The 16,464-nt window shown below is 36.5% G+C and overlaps 1 non-coding gene across 1 annotated transcript; it reads right to left on the reverse strand.

Moving 5' to 3' along the window:
* Positions 1-12,864: 12,864 nt before the first annotated feature.
* LOC125365095 lies at positions 12,865-12,990 on the reverse strand. The gene has a single exon (XR_007213645.1). It is a non-coding gene; the product is annotated as a U6atac minor spliceosomal RNA (small nuclear RNA).
* Between the last annotated feature and the right edge of the window lie 3,474 nt (positions 12,991-16,464).

Below are 16,464 nucleotides of genomic sequence, written 5' to 3' on the forward strand. Positions count from 1 at the left end.
GTAGTTTTGTGCTCCTCAACTTCATTATTATTTTTTTCATGGGACAGATAGACCTTATTTCAAAGAGTTAGCTCTTTGTCCAAGTTTCAGGAACTATTTTTAAAGGAGTAGCTCCTCACATTCTTAGGTAGAAATTTTAATAATATTTTTCTTGACTTAAATACCCTTTTTTAGGTTAACTTTAATTAGGCCTACATTACTCATTGCTAGATACATTATCTTTGAACAGAGTAGAGGGTGTTTATTCCTATAAGATAAGGAAATTACTTTTACAACTTTTGTCTTCCCCATTATAAAATGCGAGGGAAAAATCAGATTTTTCCCTAATTTACTTGTTCAAAGTACTGCTGATTCATATCCATACAAACGAGCATTTAAATGGTAAAACACCCTCATTTACTTCTTTCATGGTTGTAGGATGAGTAACTTTTATACAAATATTTGAATTTCAATGCACCTTTTAATATATGAGTTTTTCTTCATTTTAAAAATAACGACTTTTCTTAATGAAATTATTATTATTTTTAATTAAAGGACGTGCATGGCAGCAATCTAATTCAAGAGCAGACCTCAGATATTGGGTCTCAGGACCTTCACCTCTAACAGGGACTTCTGTTACAGCTCTCAGGCATACAGCATCCGAGACCCTAGTCCCTTAAGGCTGCAAAGCACCCTGGAACTTTCCCATCAATAAGAGGTACAGTCTTAGGCTCTCTGCAGCCTTTCTTATCTGCACTGCCTGTTTTCCTTTCCCTTTGGCTGTCTGGAACTCTTTAGCTACCCTCTCGCACGACTGCTGCCTCAGCCTTGGCTCCTCTGCCACGTTCTCTGTCTCTTCTTCCTGATGCCGGCACAGCCCACTGTACTAATGATAAACATCAAAAGTAGGTAAGAAAAGACCACTTGAGGAAAGTCTTTTATTGCGGCCAGCGTTATAACACGTGGGAGCAGCACAGGAAGGGGTCTCTCAAATGACTCTACTTGTAGTGTCCAGTTGACCTCAGCTGACCCTGTGGAGACACCCAAACAAGGGCTCAGCCCCCTGCACAGCCCATTAGTGATCTGAAGAGGGGAGGCTTAGCTCCACCCTGAGATTTGTTCTGTCATTGCTCAAACAAACCGTGATCCTGGGTGAAATAGGACAGGTTGATACATCCCGGAGTCTCCCCGCACCACGACATCTCTGAGCCCTCCAGAAAACCTCACTGGCCAAACCAGGACCCCTTGCTACCTAAAACACACATCAGAGCACCCATCAGGTGAGTGTGGCAGGAAGGGCACATCTGACTTGAAGTACCTTGCAGATAGACATCAACTTGATTGCAAAGGCACAGAGCCCTACACCAATCCTTAAAGGGCCCTCCCTCTACCACTAGCTCCTCCCTGCATCTCCTCATTCCCTAGCCTCCCATCCTTGCCCTTCCTTCCCTAAATGTCTGCTCATTAGTGTAGGCAGAGTCAAAAACTAAAGAGCCTCCCCAAACATGCTTACCGATGCTATAAAGATGACCTCCAAGAACCACTGGAGTTACAATATACACAAAACGTAAGAATTGTCTCAGCCAGGCAAAATTTACTTCTGCAAGAAGGTGTGCCACCCACCCAAAACCTGGCAGACAAGCACCAGCTTTTCTTTTTGTATGAAAGGAAATTGAAATAAATGTCTAACTCCTGCTGTTGGAGCTATACAATTGTGAGGGTAAAATGGATGCATAGAGGCCCACCCTGAGTTTGGGCAGTGTGAGAACTAAGGAGTGGTAGAGTTTCACAGGAAATACCATGACATCCTGGTTTTGGCTAACGGGGATGTGTTTTCTACATGCTTTTGCTTTAGAATTGTTTGTTGAGCTACCAAAACAGAAATACACTGTGTTGCTTAAAACAGAGAAATTTATGTTCTCACATTTCTGGAAGTGAGACATTTGATCAACTTGTTGGCAGAGTTTGCTTCTTCTAAGGCCTTTCTCCTAGGCTTGAAATTAGGCTTTTACTTTTTCCTGAGTATCTTCCTTTGGTCTTGCTCCATGCCTGTTCATGCTGTTGTCTGTTTTTCTTATCTGTTGCAAGTTATATTGATTACAGCCAACTCTAATGATTTCATTTAAAATTAAGAGCTTTAACACATGTACATATCTATATAGCTGTATATCTATATCTATATATATTTGGTGAGGAAGGGATATATAATTCAAATGATTTTGCAATAGTAATCAAAGCAAGAAATTAATCTCCCTGACCAAGGAATTGAAAATATCTCCATAATCATCGTAACAGGCAAATCTTTGCAGCTACTGAGAATGCTGACCAGGATAGAAAGCACATAGTTTATAATCAACACATACACAGACTTAGAAAGTTGGAGTTAAAAAAAAACCACAACTATATCAATAACCTGCTAATCATTCCAGATTGTGGTGTTGGAATCCACTGTTTTGAATAATGTAACACTAATTTAAGATATGTCTGTGGTTATATTTTCTTGTTTGTCTATATACCAGAATGATAAAGTTGTCCCACAAAAAAAAGAATTAAATGATCAGTGGAAAATGCAACAATATTTCCAAATAAGATGCTATAGGCTTACAGCAGACATGCAAATGAAGAGGCCTAAATATAGTTTTGAAATCTTTATTTAATTTCCATGTTAATCACAGGGGATTAAGATTCCTCAGGAGAGCTTTACTGTTGTTTAAAGAGAGGTAGGAGAGATTATGTTTTCTATCACTTCAGGTATAGTGTGAAGATTATGGTTATGGGAGCACAAAGTTTGAGACAATGGTAGATTGGGACTAAATACATACTACGCACCTTCACATCCTTTCTTCTCAAAGAAGTTATTGAATGGGTGATTACAGCAAAATGAGAGCTCTTTTCGGAAAGCAAATGCACAGTGCTCTCCGCATAATGGTTTACGATGGTATAATTCTTTCTTAAGAAATCTGGACTACGTGGAAAAGAGAATACATCTCCAGTTACCTTAAGTACTGCCTAAACACGCAGCACATCTCCAGCAATGGGGGAAATATTTACCAACTTCCAAGGGAGAATGTAGCAGTCAATCCCTACCCACTTCAGAGTGCATCATTAGTCTCATGACTCTACCAGTGAAAGAAGCCTTTCTAATATTATTTCCAATTTAAGGAAGAAGAGCAAGTTCTTTATTTTCCTTTTCCTTTTTTGTTTTCTTTTTGGTCTTAGGGCTTGAACTCTGAGCCCTGGTACTGTCCCTGAGCTCAGCTCAAGGCTAGCATTCCTACCACTTTAGCCACAGCGCTTCTTCCAGTTTTCCTGTGGTTAATTGGCGATAAGAGTGCCACATACTTTCCTACCTGGGCTGGCTTTGAACTGTGAGATCTCAGCCCCCTGAGTAGGTAGTATTATAGGCATAAGCCATGGGTGCCCAGCTCAAGAGAGGGTAAATAGTTAAAATGTAATCCACTGGGAGAGGCGAGGGAAGGGATGACATTTTCAAAAAGAAATGTCCTCTTTACCTGGGATATGTAGCCCCTCTGTACAACATCTTTACATTTTTTTGTGTTGTCCTTGTTGGTCGTGGAGCTTGAACTCCGGGCCTTATGGTACTGCTCCTGCCTAGCAAGCTTAAGGCCCTGAGAGGAGTAGAAGGAAGAAAAGAGAAGAAGGAGGAGGGAGGAAAAACACAGTAATCTATTAGCTAATGCTCTGTTCTCCAGACGATCAGATTAGCATATGTTTTCCAGAAACAAAATAACAAGTAGAACAATAGGATACAGATGCAGACACAGTGCCTCATGCTTGTACTTCCAGCTACTTGGGTTGTGGAGGTTAGGAGGATTACCATTCATGGCCAGTTCAGACAGAACGTTGGCAAAACTCATCTCAACCTAGAGCTGGTCATGTTGGCAAATGTCTGTCATCTCAGGTAAGTGGGAGGTTGAGCCTCATGGGCCAGGAGGGCTACACACACATAAAAATGACCCCAGTTGGGAAATAACTAAAGAAAACAAGGCCTACCAATCACAAGACTCAGATATACTTGTAGTTACAACCTAAGAAGCAAACAAACAAGACAAACAAAAAATAAACCAACAACTAACTTACAACACAATATTATTCATTGTCCTAAACTCAACATTTCTTAAATTTTTACCGCTGAGATACAGAAAAGGATTGACAGGTAAACCAGAAAGACAATAGAAGATTTATCTGAAAGAAGCAATTAGGAAAGCACAACAATGTATTTGAAAAATTTCACACTAGCATCATGTTTCTTCTCTTTATTGGAAACAAAATATTGTGCCCTGGGAATCTCTTAGCAAATGTAGTACATTATTTTTGCAATGGTGGCAGCTGATGAGCTGTGGTGTGATCACATTTTGACAGACTTGGGCAGCTCACAATGAGTGTTAACATAAGACCCCTGGTCTATAGCAGCTGACTATGATGTAGCAGGCAATACCAATCAATCACAATTTAAGTTCCCTTTATTCTGACAAGGCATCTTAATAAAAGCCATCAAAAGCAGTTGAAAACCTGTTAGTCTTTCTGCCCTGTTTTTAATAGAACAGGTACATACCTCAGCTTCTCTCTCTGCCTTTTGAAAAAACTGACAAACCATTACTAAATGCTTCTGGCTTAAATACTTAAGGCTAGCTACAGAAAACAAAATATGTGATGGTAAAAGAATATCCGGGAAGATGGATCATGCAAAGAAATGCACCTAAAACTGTCAAAAGACAAAAGAAAAAAGTTTCACTCCAAGGAAGTTAGAAAAATCCTCCTGTTTAAAAGGCAAGGATTGTGGTAGATAAGAAGACTGCATGGAAGAATTAAGAATGTGACTTACAGTCTGTTCTTCAGTATTATCATATGTGTAGTGAGGGCAAGTCCGTAAGTCTCCTGAGCTTTCTTTCATACATTTCAAAGATAAGAAGGAAGACTGGGTGAACTAGAATCTGATGATTTACACTTGTATGTAAGAATTCAAATTCTTGCTTAACAGAATTATCTTGCTGTAGTCTCATTAAATGATAGTAAAAGCATCTTCCCTTCAAACACGTGGAAATGCAATTGAAACATAAATGGCTACAGCTCTTTATGTATCTTCCTAGCTTATTTTTCTAACTACTTCATTGATAACTGTTTGTCAAGATCAACTTGAAAATAAAATATTGACAATGATTCGAATTATTATGATGTATATTTAACTTACTAGGCAACTAATCTATGGAGTTATCAACAAATTTTTCCTCAGACCTAGTAGCTTTTGAAAGAGTCTTTGTATATATTTATTAATCTTGTATTATATGCAAAGAGCTCTTGCATATTTTAGTTATACACAGGTAAGTAGGAAAATGTTTGGTCATACTGATCTCACCTTCTAAGGGACACGATGTAAATGGATTAGTAGAATAGCAAACCAATAAAGGAATAAGATGATTTTTACATGGAGCTAATTTTTATGAAAAATTAAAATAAACTAGATGAAAGAAGGTTGCTTATTTCTATTAGCTAGTTATTTTACTAATAAGTAAATCTATTAAAATCTTGGTGTGATTAACTTCTTTATTATGAGATTAAAATCCTCCAGTTAAAAAAACAACAACTGTACATACGCAGGTACATATTACTGCATCTAACACAACACACATTTAATCCAATAAATATGACCTCTGTATCATTTGTTTCTGCTCTGTATTGTTTTTTACTCATACTTAAACTTTATCATGAGAAAATTGACCACCTATGAGGATATAGTGACATATTGTAAAAGAGGTGATTAATAGTAAGTTACATTCTTTCCTTTCTTCCCCTAAATATCTGCATTTTTGAGATGTGTGTGTGTGTATGACAGAGAGAGAGAGAGAGAGAGAGAGAGGAGAAGAGAGGTTTGAATTGCCTGAAAACCAGTGATAATTACTGAAATATAACAAAATACACTTGCATAGAGACAGAGAAATACTAGGTAAGTGCTAGGCTGTATGTAGTCCCTTAAAAGAAACTGGAGCAATTGCTGAAAGAAATTGCACCCTGTTAAGCAATTCCCCATGTCAGGAATGTCATGAACAGGAAGGAGCTTTTCCACACATTTTCTAGGTCATTACTGAGCTCTACCTGTTGGGTTTCACTCCAAAATTTCTAGCTGGTCTTGGAAAATTGTGGGTTTAACATTTTCAAATTACTTTAGAGAGATACCTTGACTAAGCAGGTGCAATTCTGGCATAAACACTCAGAAGTTATACCTTAGGTTTCAAAAAGAATTAGCAGCTTCTATAATTACATAGTGGGAAGGTAATTATCAGTAGTATGAACTTGAATGGAATCCTAATTCCAAATAGCTATGATACTCTTGCATCTAAAAATTACAATTACAACAGAGTTGGTTCTTATTAATCATGACTGAGGCAAATGCAGAATGCTTTACAAGTGTTATTTCAATTAATAATTGTAAAATCCTGTGGAGGTATTATTATTTTCAAGAGAGATTGAATAATTAGTTGAACTTTATTTTTTTTAATTTAGAAGTAGGTTTTTCCTTTTCTTTTCTTTTAAAAAAATCTTTAATTCTCTACTTCTTGTGTGGGACATTGGCTCTTCCATTTAGGAATAGAAATGATTTCCCTCCCTTTATCCATGAACACTGTAGATTTGTGCAGACATTGTTATCTCCATCATCATCTGTACAGTTTGGATCAGAGGTGTCATCCAAAGACCCACATGATAATTGCTTCCCTTCCCATAGTGCTATTGGTAGTGCTGTAGAACCTTTTAGGGGTGGGGCCTCGTGGAAGGAGTTTAGGTTATTGAAGGTGTACACGTGAAGGGGGTCTGGCAACCTAGTGATTACCTCTCTCCCTTTCTTTCTTTGCTTGCCAGAATGCCTGAGGTGAGAAGCTGATTCTGCTACATGTTCCCGTCACAGTTCTCTGTCTTACCACAGATCCAAAGGAAAATCGGGTCAAGTGAACAAGAACTAATATGTTGAAACAAATCAAAGTAAGTCCTTCCTTCCTTCCTTCCTTCCTTCCTTCCTTCCTTCCTTCCTTCCTTCCTTCCTTCCTTCCTTCCTTCCTTCCCTCTCCCCTCCCTCTGTTTGTGTGTGTGTATGTGTGTTGTATGGTTTGATCTAAGGGTTTGTACTTGCTCTGAAGGTTTACTAACACTTGAACCATACTCGCAGCCTCTTTTTTGCCTATAGTATTTGATCATATATTCCCTTATATTTTTGTCATGCATTGATGTCAGACTTAATCCTCCTTCCTTTGCCTCCCAAATAGCTGGGATATGTAAGCACATGCCACCTCACCATGTTTATTGTTTGGATGTGGGTATCAATAACTTAGTGATTAAGTGGACTCTAACTTGCATTCTTTCCCAAATCCGCTTCCCAGGTATCAGGGATTACAGACATGAACTACCACGCCCTACAAACTTTTCTCCTTAGAAATTGATTATCTTGAATATTTTTGTTCTGGTGGCAGAGAGCTGACCAGCACAAACTCTGAGGACAGCTTTATCATTCTATGTAGTCATTTATCAATTTAAACAATGATGAGTTCCTAACTTATCTATTCGTTATTTTTGCAACTGGTCTGCTTAACTTTTTCAATTCAAACCAGTATGCAAGGTGTCAAAAATCTTACTGGCATATATTTCTTTTTTTAAAGTAATTACTTATTTATTGCCAAAATGATATCCAGAGGGGTTGCAGTTTCATACATAAGGCAGTGAGTACATTTCTTGTACTATTTGTTACCTGCTCTCTCATTCCCCCCTCCCACTTTCCATCTCCCTTCATGTCTTGTTCAGTTGGTTTACAACAAATGGTTTTATAAGTATTGCTTTTGGAGTCGTTTGTCGTTTTATTCGTTGTCTCTTGATTTTGACATTCCCTTTCCCTATCCTAGTTCTAATACCAGTATATACAGTATTCAGGGTACTCAGATGAGATACAGTGATAGTGCGGGAACAACCACAGGAAGGGGATACAAGAGGATCATCAACAAAAAAAAACTACGGTTTCACATAGCACGTTGAAAGTAATTACAACAGGGATATAACAGTCGTTTCCGTAACATGGAGTTCATTTCACTTAGCATCATCTTATGTATTCATAGGGGCATAGCTATTAGGCTCTTGTGATCCTCTGCTGTGACTAGCCTAAACCTATACTAATTATTCCCAATAAGGGAGACCACAGAGTCCATGTTTCTTTGGGTCTGGCTCACTTCATTTAGTATAATGTTTTCCAAGTCTTTCTGTTTCCTTACGAGTGGGGCAATGTCATTCTTTCTGATAGAGGCATAGAATTCCATTATGTATATGTACTACATTTTCCTGATCCATTCGTTAACTCTGAAAAATATAATGAATTGACTCAAAGCCAAGTCCAATGTTTTACTTTCTGATTCTGTACATAATACTGGACTATAAAATGTTTATCAACAAACTATAAATTCCTATGTCCATAATATTTGATTCATGTGGTTGACAACTAAACAAGTTATCTCTTATTTCTATAGATAAGAAAATTGAAGTTAAAGATGTTAAATAAGTTATTTGAAATGACATAGTGACAGATTGATGTACTTGCCTAAGCTCCTGATTTGATCATCTTTATAGAAGACTGATGTAGTATTGGCCCTTGAGCCTACCCCTTCCCTGAGCTTCCCTTGTGAGCACAGGCATAAACTTTGATTTCAGACAGTAACATAGGAAATAGTCAAGAATATTCTCAGATGTAATTTAGGTTCAAATCTTCCAATTCTGAGTTAATGACAGAATAGGTAGTAGACCTAACATCATGACAAAAGCCCTTCCAGTAGAGATGGAATCTTCCTGAAGCAAAAGGCTCCTTGTGGCGGAGACTGCGTGCAGCCTCTGGGACTGAGGCTTGCCTCCAACCAAGAGCCTGAGAAAAGCAGGGACCTTCCATGAAATAGATGCAAGGAACTATATAGGAGCACAAATGAATTGACTGAGGTTATGGAAGACACTCACTGTACAGCATCTAGGAAAAGTATGCCCGGATTCTGAAGCCATATGTATTCTAAGGCAAAAATTCTGTGCTGGCTGGGAATATGGCCTAGTGGCAAGAGTGCTTGCCTCATATACATGAAGCCCTGGGTTCAATTCCCCAGCACCACATATATAGAAAATGGCCAGAGGTGGCGCTGTGGCTCAAGTGGCAGAGTGCTAGCCTTGAGCAAAAAGAAGCCAGGGTCAGTGCTCAGGCCCTGAGTCCAAGCTCCAGGACTGGCCAAAAAAAAAAAAAAAATTCTGTGCTGCTGTAAGATATTAGCTCTGTACAGTTCCCTCCTTAGTAACAAAGCATGGTAAAAGCACAAATGGCACTAACCCCCCAACACATACATGTACGTGCACACATATACATGCTTATATCTATACATATATACACAACCACATAAAATTGGTAAATGATAAATTTGAACTTATAAATGAGGGACAGAGACTACAAATAATAACTAAAGTTAAGCAGCACCATTATAAAAATATGTCAGTACAGTGTGGTCTATATGCCTTTTTGAATGGGATACAGTTGCAAGTTAAAAAGTACAAATTCATGTCTAGAATATTTCACTTAACAATTTTGCACCATGCTTGATCATTGGTAAATGAAACAATGGAAGGGAAAATGTTGTAAAGGTAGAAATACTGTGTTAACTTGTGCAGAAATAGAAACCTTGTATAATCTAAAAAAATATTTAGATTCCATTTATGAGATATTTTCTACCTTTAAGGAACTGTCTAAAGCCATATAAACCACAAACACTGCTGTCTTCTAAAATCTTTCCCCTCAACGATATTCTAGATGCAGTAACAGGATCATGTTGGCATCCTGACACTCGTTGGCTTATTCTGGGATATTCTTTAGCTCTTTATATGCATTCTTAGCTAATCAAACCTGACAGCAAGGTAGCAGCTGTCATTTCCTGAATTCTAGCGTGGATTGAGCTTAGATATTCATTTTGAAAGAAAATAGTATTGGCTTAAAGAATCTAATTTTAGATGGGATAAAAACATGACATACAAACTGAATTGGTGTTTTATGATGAAGTTTAGTTGCATTTGAAGGTTACTTTTAGAATACAGTGTCTCTAAAATTCTGTTTCATTTCAAAATATATCATTATTTACCATTTTAAAAATCTCATTGTTCCTTGAATTAAAACCACATTATTCCACCCAATTGTGGGAATTAAAAAAAAAGATGAATCAAACTCAAGATCAATTTACATGAAGTTATAGTAGAAATAATTTTCTTTGTAGTCTCATCACAAAAATTGTGTGTGGGGGGGAGGGGGAATTCTAAAATAATTTCATGGCAAGGAATACTAACATGTACTGTTGTCGTTATTTAAATTTCTGTTTTGTAATCACTGGAGAAATTTTTCATATTGGCTGTTATTTAGATTTATTTACATGTTACAAGATAAACTAAGCTGCTTAGTTGATTTTATGTTACAGAGTATATCCATTTAAATTGCAGAATGATCCTTGAGCTTCTGTATTCCAGTCAGTTTAGGTCATGCACTTTCAAGAAAGAACTGTAAGAACTGAAGATAATCGGTCTTTTCTTGGAGAAGATTTTCCTTATTTTTAACCCTTGTTCAAAATTCAGTAACTACCCAGACAATGTTAAATACCAGTATCCTTAAATTATATATAAATTAAACACACCAGCATTACATGTCAAGAAAGGGAAGATTATTATCTTATCATAAGTAATCAATATAAAGTGAAAATTTGAAAATGAAAATAATACAACTATGGATGCATTAAACACATGTCAGAATGACTGAGAATAAGATGAATTACAAAGTTCCGGGGTGGGGAGGCAGGGGAAAATAAGGGAGGAGGTAACAGGTTGAATAACAAATGTACTGACTGCCTTACATATGAAACTGTAACCTCTCTGTACTTCACTTTGACAATAAAGAAGAAAAAAACAAAGTACAGAATAACAGATTTAAATTTTCCCTCCTTAAAATCTTTAATGTTTCTGTCCACTCTTACCCTCTGAATTCAAACTGATAACAAACAATATAAACATCGTTTAGACAATATCTTACTACAGAGAAAATCTTAGCCTCTGAGATAAAACTCTTCCAATTTGTTCATTTGAGTTTTACATTAAAATCAATAGCAAACCCAGAGAAATGAAAAAGTATTTACTCTTGTCAACAAAGGAAGCAGTTAGAAACAACATGTAAGTTGTTCTACCTAGCCATTCTTTTCCAGGCATTGAACTCAGAGCCTTGTGCTTGATAGCCAAGCATTTTACTACTTTACTTTATTACTTGAACTACAGCCTCTTTAGTTTAATTTTGTTTTTGAGATAGTTTCTCTCTTTGATCAGGAGGGGCTTAAATTTACCATATGTCTACCTATCTTTCCTGAGTTTCTGCGATTACTATTGTGAGTGACTATACTCTCCTTTCTACGAAGCTAATCATTTTTAAAAACTATTTATTTCTTTATTGTCAAAGTGATGTACAGAGGGGTTACAGTTTCATACGTAAGGCAGTCAGTACATTTTTTATCTAACTTGTTACCTCCTCCCTCATTTTCCCCACCTTCCACCCTCCCACTTTCCCTCCCCCATGAGTTGTACAGTTGGTTTACAACATATAATTTTGTAAATATTGCTATCACATTTGTTTGTCTTTTATCTTTTGTCTCTCGATTTTGACATTCCCCTTCCCTTCCCTAGTTCCAATACACACACACACACACACACACACACACACACACACACACACATATCCAGGGTATCATAGTCAGTTACAGTAACATCAGGGGTAAAAACATGGGAAAGAAAAAAGAAAAAGACACAATTTTACATGGTACTTTGAAAATAACACCAAGCTAATCTTTTTTTTTGTTTTATTTTTTATTTGTAAGTAGCTTAGTGCTTTTTTTTTTCAAATATGCTCAATGCCTCATTGTCTTTTCCACACTGCAATTGTGTTACAATCTTTTCAATTACTCAATTTTGGTGATTTCATCAGGGTAAGATGAAAAAGTAGGTCTACGCTTTCATAATTTTAAATGTCATGTAAAATAAAAATAAGTATCATCACTTTAAGCTCCATAAAATAATTACCAGATTAAATGTGTCATATGAAAGAATAGGCAAGAAAATATTTATTTCATTTACCTGGAAATGCATATCTAAAGGATGTTGGGATTTTTCTATCATTAAATATTTTAAGATATTTAATTCATTTTAACAGTATTTAGCACAATAGGTCCATTGCCTTCCAGTGTGCCTTCCCTATCTCCATGCAGAAGATAATTCATTATTTTTTTAATGTCTAAGTGTGATACAGAGGGGTTACAGATTCATATGAAAGGCAGTGAGTACATTTCTTGTTCCACTTGTTACCTCCTCCCTCATTTTCCTGTCTCCCGCTCCCCCTTCCCCTCTCTCCAAGAGTTGTGCAGCTGGTTTACACCAGATGTTGCTTTTTGAATGGTTTGTCTTTTTGTTCTTTGTCTCTTGATTTTGGTATTTTTTCTTCCTTCCCCAGTTCTATTATCCATATAAACAGTATCCAGAGTACTTGGATGTAATACAGTGGTAGCGAGGGTACAGCCACAGGAAGGGAGTACAAGAGAAACAAAACTAGACAAACCACTCAGTCAAACAAACAGACAAGGAAAAAAAGAAAAAAAAAGTAGTACGAGTTCTCATGGCATGTTGAGAATAATTACAACAGTGGTATAACTCTTGTTTCCTTAACGGAGAATTCATTTCACTTGGCATCTTCTAATGTGGTCATGTGGGTGTTTTGGTCTTCTACCATGACTAGCCTATTCCTGTACTAGCATTCCCTATGAGGGACACCATAGGGTTTATGTTTAAAAATGATGGTTAGATGCCATAAAGTAGGTGGCAATTCCTTAACCACATGTGTGTTGTCAGACCCAAGGGCCTCTTGCATCCCTATCAAGGGGAGTGCTAACCTTCACTCCTTTCATACAACACCCAAGCTAATGTTAAAGTAAAAAGAATGTCATACCAGTATGAGTTGTTCTCCCTCTCCTTCCTCTTGTCTGTCACCCCTATAAGAACCTGCAGGGCTTAATTTTCTCTACTAGTGGGATCTATTCAGCAAGTGTAATTTTCCCAGTAACACTGCTGGAGGGCTTTTTGACTCAACAATTCCAAGCTTCCAAATGTCAAGCTTGCAATCTGTGTGTACAAACATCTGTGTGTACAATCTACCATAGAGGCATTTGCTCTATAATCAATTCTCCTACGAGTTGTGACTGTAGGATCTGCCTAACATGAAACAAAGGTGCATAAGGAGGAAGGGAGCTGAATGTCTTTTTCACTTCCATTTATCTGTCTTTGGGTGACACTCACTTTCACCTACAAGACCATTTGGTTCCTCATCTAATGGGATTTTTACCCTTGCTTTTGCATCTCTCTTTATCATTATGGAAGTTTCTCCTTGCACCATCTTTCTAGTTAGATCACTTAAGATCTTTTATTTGCAAAGAAAAGAATAGCATTAGAGTGTTGTCAATAATGAATGGTTATTGCAAGATGGGTTCAGAGAAAATAATTAAGAGGTGGAAATCTCTTAAGAAACTTTTGCAAACCAATTGTAGATGTAATCTATTAGTGCAAATGAGGGGCTTACCTTGTATAGCACCTTTGATAACTAGGCATTTAACAAATGGGACTATTATACTCAGGAATGCACACTGTATTTTCTCCTTTCTCTCAACTTGTTTTCATGATGAAATGGATATCTGCCTAATAAACTTTGATATGGATTATTTAGGCAGGAAATATAAAAGAATAAGTGATTCATTTGAGACTAATTACACAAGAGTGGTTCATTAGCTTATCTGTAAAATGTTGGGCATCTCTGCAGGTTATAGCCAGGTTTCCTGAACAAAAACAACTTCTTCTCCTTGTTTTATCTCTTATCTTCGAGCTGTGAATTAAAAATAAGTTTGGTAACAACTGTCTTCTCTTCTCTTCATCGCATGCAAAATTCTCACCCCCGACCATTCTTCATCAGAAGTATGAAAATTTACACTAAATACTATTGCTGTCATTTTGTTTCCACTAAGCCACAGTCATTGTCATCTCTATGTATGGATTTTAGTCTATGTATTTTATAAAGTTCAGTTTTCTGAAGATGCCAATTTGGTCCTCCATACTCTCATAGTACTATCCCATCTTCACCTAGTACAACAAAAAGAGTATCACATATTCCTTATGTTAATTTTAATGTGATCAATGTGTTTTTGTAGTTTAACATAACTCTAGACTGGGATGTCTACTGTGTGACTGTGTATTGACCTTAAACAGAAGTTTGGGAGAGTGAACTGAAACTCGCAGAGAGATGAGATATTTTGTGTTTGAGACACTAGAAGAAAAGGCCAAAAAATAAGATAAAGCGAATATAAAGATGAGTGAAGGTAATGAAATATGGTTCATGAAATGTGGCAGCTAGCAGACCTCGCAACAACTCATCTTAGGGTATTTCTAGTTCAGTATCATGGGGTAAAAAAATAAATAAATAAAAACAGGCAAAGGGTAGGGATAGAATTTGTTAACAGGAAATGTCAAAGACAGAGAATTCCTGACAAAATTGGATTAAACTAGACAAACCAAGGGAATACATCAAAGGTGGTCAGATTCTACAATGTGTGCTCAAACTGTTTCAACAAGAACAGAAGGAAAAGTGAAGGTCAGACTGCTTTAAGTAGAGGACGTAGATTTATCTTACTGAAGTTTGGGTCAAAGGAGTGTGTCTTGTCATAGTTTATGTGGCTAATTACAACTGTAAAGAAAAGGAAGAAAAATTCTTTAAGGTTTGAGGTCACAGAATAAAAACCTATTGCCCAAATCAGACAAGGAAAGGAAAATGGTGTTATCACTTTTCAAAATAGCTTACAGTTTGTGACTTTAAATATATTTTGATAGTAAAGCAGATGTACTTCTAATTTTGAACTTGGGCCTTTCTACAAGACAGAGTAATAAACAAAATTCTCTCAGGACAGGTACATGCCTATTTTATATCTTTCTGACTTTAAAAATTAATTGGCTCTTAAAACATGGCATTGGTTATACCTTCTTACTAGAGTAGCTGAAAGGAATGATTTAAGAATAACTTGAAATTACAAAGGCCTTCACAAATTAAGTTAATTCTCCCATGAAATAGCCTTTCTGTGTAGAAAAAAAAATATTGCTCTTCTGTAAATGGCAGTTAAATCGGAGATACAATTAAAATAAGTAAGGTAACGTAGAAAATCAGGGCTATTAATTGCACAGTCTGCTTATGGTCTAATTTTAAAACTTCTTCCTTTTCAATAAATATTTTCTTTAAATGTATGCTTTTTAAGGGCATGTCTTTACCTTTCATATCATCATCATCAACAGCATCGTGATAAATAAGTATTACTGCTCCACACTGAAATTATCTTAATTTTCCTCCTCTCTAAACTCTGACAGTTTGTGATCTATAGCCTACTTCAAAATAGTTATAGTGTGGCTTCTTTCTTTTTTTTTTCTGGGTTTGTTGTAAAAACACATAATAAAAAGAGATGGAAGCCCAAAGGACAGCCATTATTTCAAGATTTCTTTTGGAATTTTAGCCTGAAAACTAGTAAATAAAATAGCTCTCTGTTGATCTCTGTTCTTCACTTCTCTTTTCAGAGTTTTTGTGAGCTCTAATAATAGATTTATTTTCTTATAATATTTAGCAGAAGCTATGTCAGGATTTGTCCTGAATTCCAAGGACAATGTAATATGTTAGCTTGGGGTCCTTTTAGTTAAAAATCTAGCACAAGACAATGTTTTATATAAAAGCCTTATTGTATAATTTTCTGTGATACCATTTTTTCTTTCTCTTATGATGGTTTGAACTATAAAGGTCAAGTAACTTTAAGAAGTTCCTCTTTTTTTTTGTATTTTTAACTCTCAGCATTTTGTATATCCTTAGTAGGAAGAATTACTTAGTGTATTAGCTTTCTTCATTTTTAAATTTAATTTTATTTTCAAAGTGATGTACAAAGGCATTACAGTTACATAAAGTAGTGATTACATTTCTTGTCATACTTGTTACCACCTCCCCCATTTTTCTCCCATCTTCGCTTCTTCCCATTCCTGACAAAAGAAAGGTACTAATGTCATAGCTTCTGGAATGAGAGAGAGTCAGACTGAGAGACAGAGACACACAGAGAGACACACAGAGTGAGAGAGACACAGATAATGGGGCCAGAGACATAATATTCTCTTCAAAAACAGCCCTGCAATGACCTCCTTCCTCCAACTCAGTCCTACCTTCTTACATTTTTTACTGTCTCCTGATAATACCACCTATCAAGAACCAGTCTTCTAACCCATGAACTTGTGGGGAACATGTAAGATCCAAACCATAACATCTGGCTTATTTCTTAATATAGAAACAATCTTGAAAAGGACATCAGGTCAGAAGTG

The sequence above is a fragment of the Perognathus longimembris genome, chromosome 16 (assembly GCF_023159225.1).
Source record: "Perognathus longimembris pacificus isolate PPM17 chromosome 16, ASM2315922v1, whole genome shotgun sequence".
In the NCBI taxonomy this organism is placed as follows: domain Eukaryota; kingdom Metazoa; phylum Chordata; class Mammalia; order Rodentia; family Heteromyidae; genus Perognathus; species Perognathus longimembris.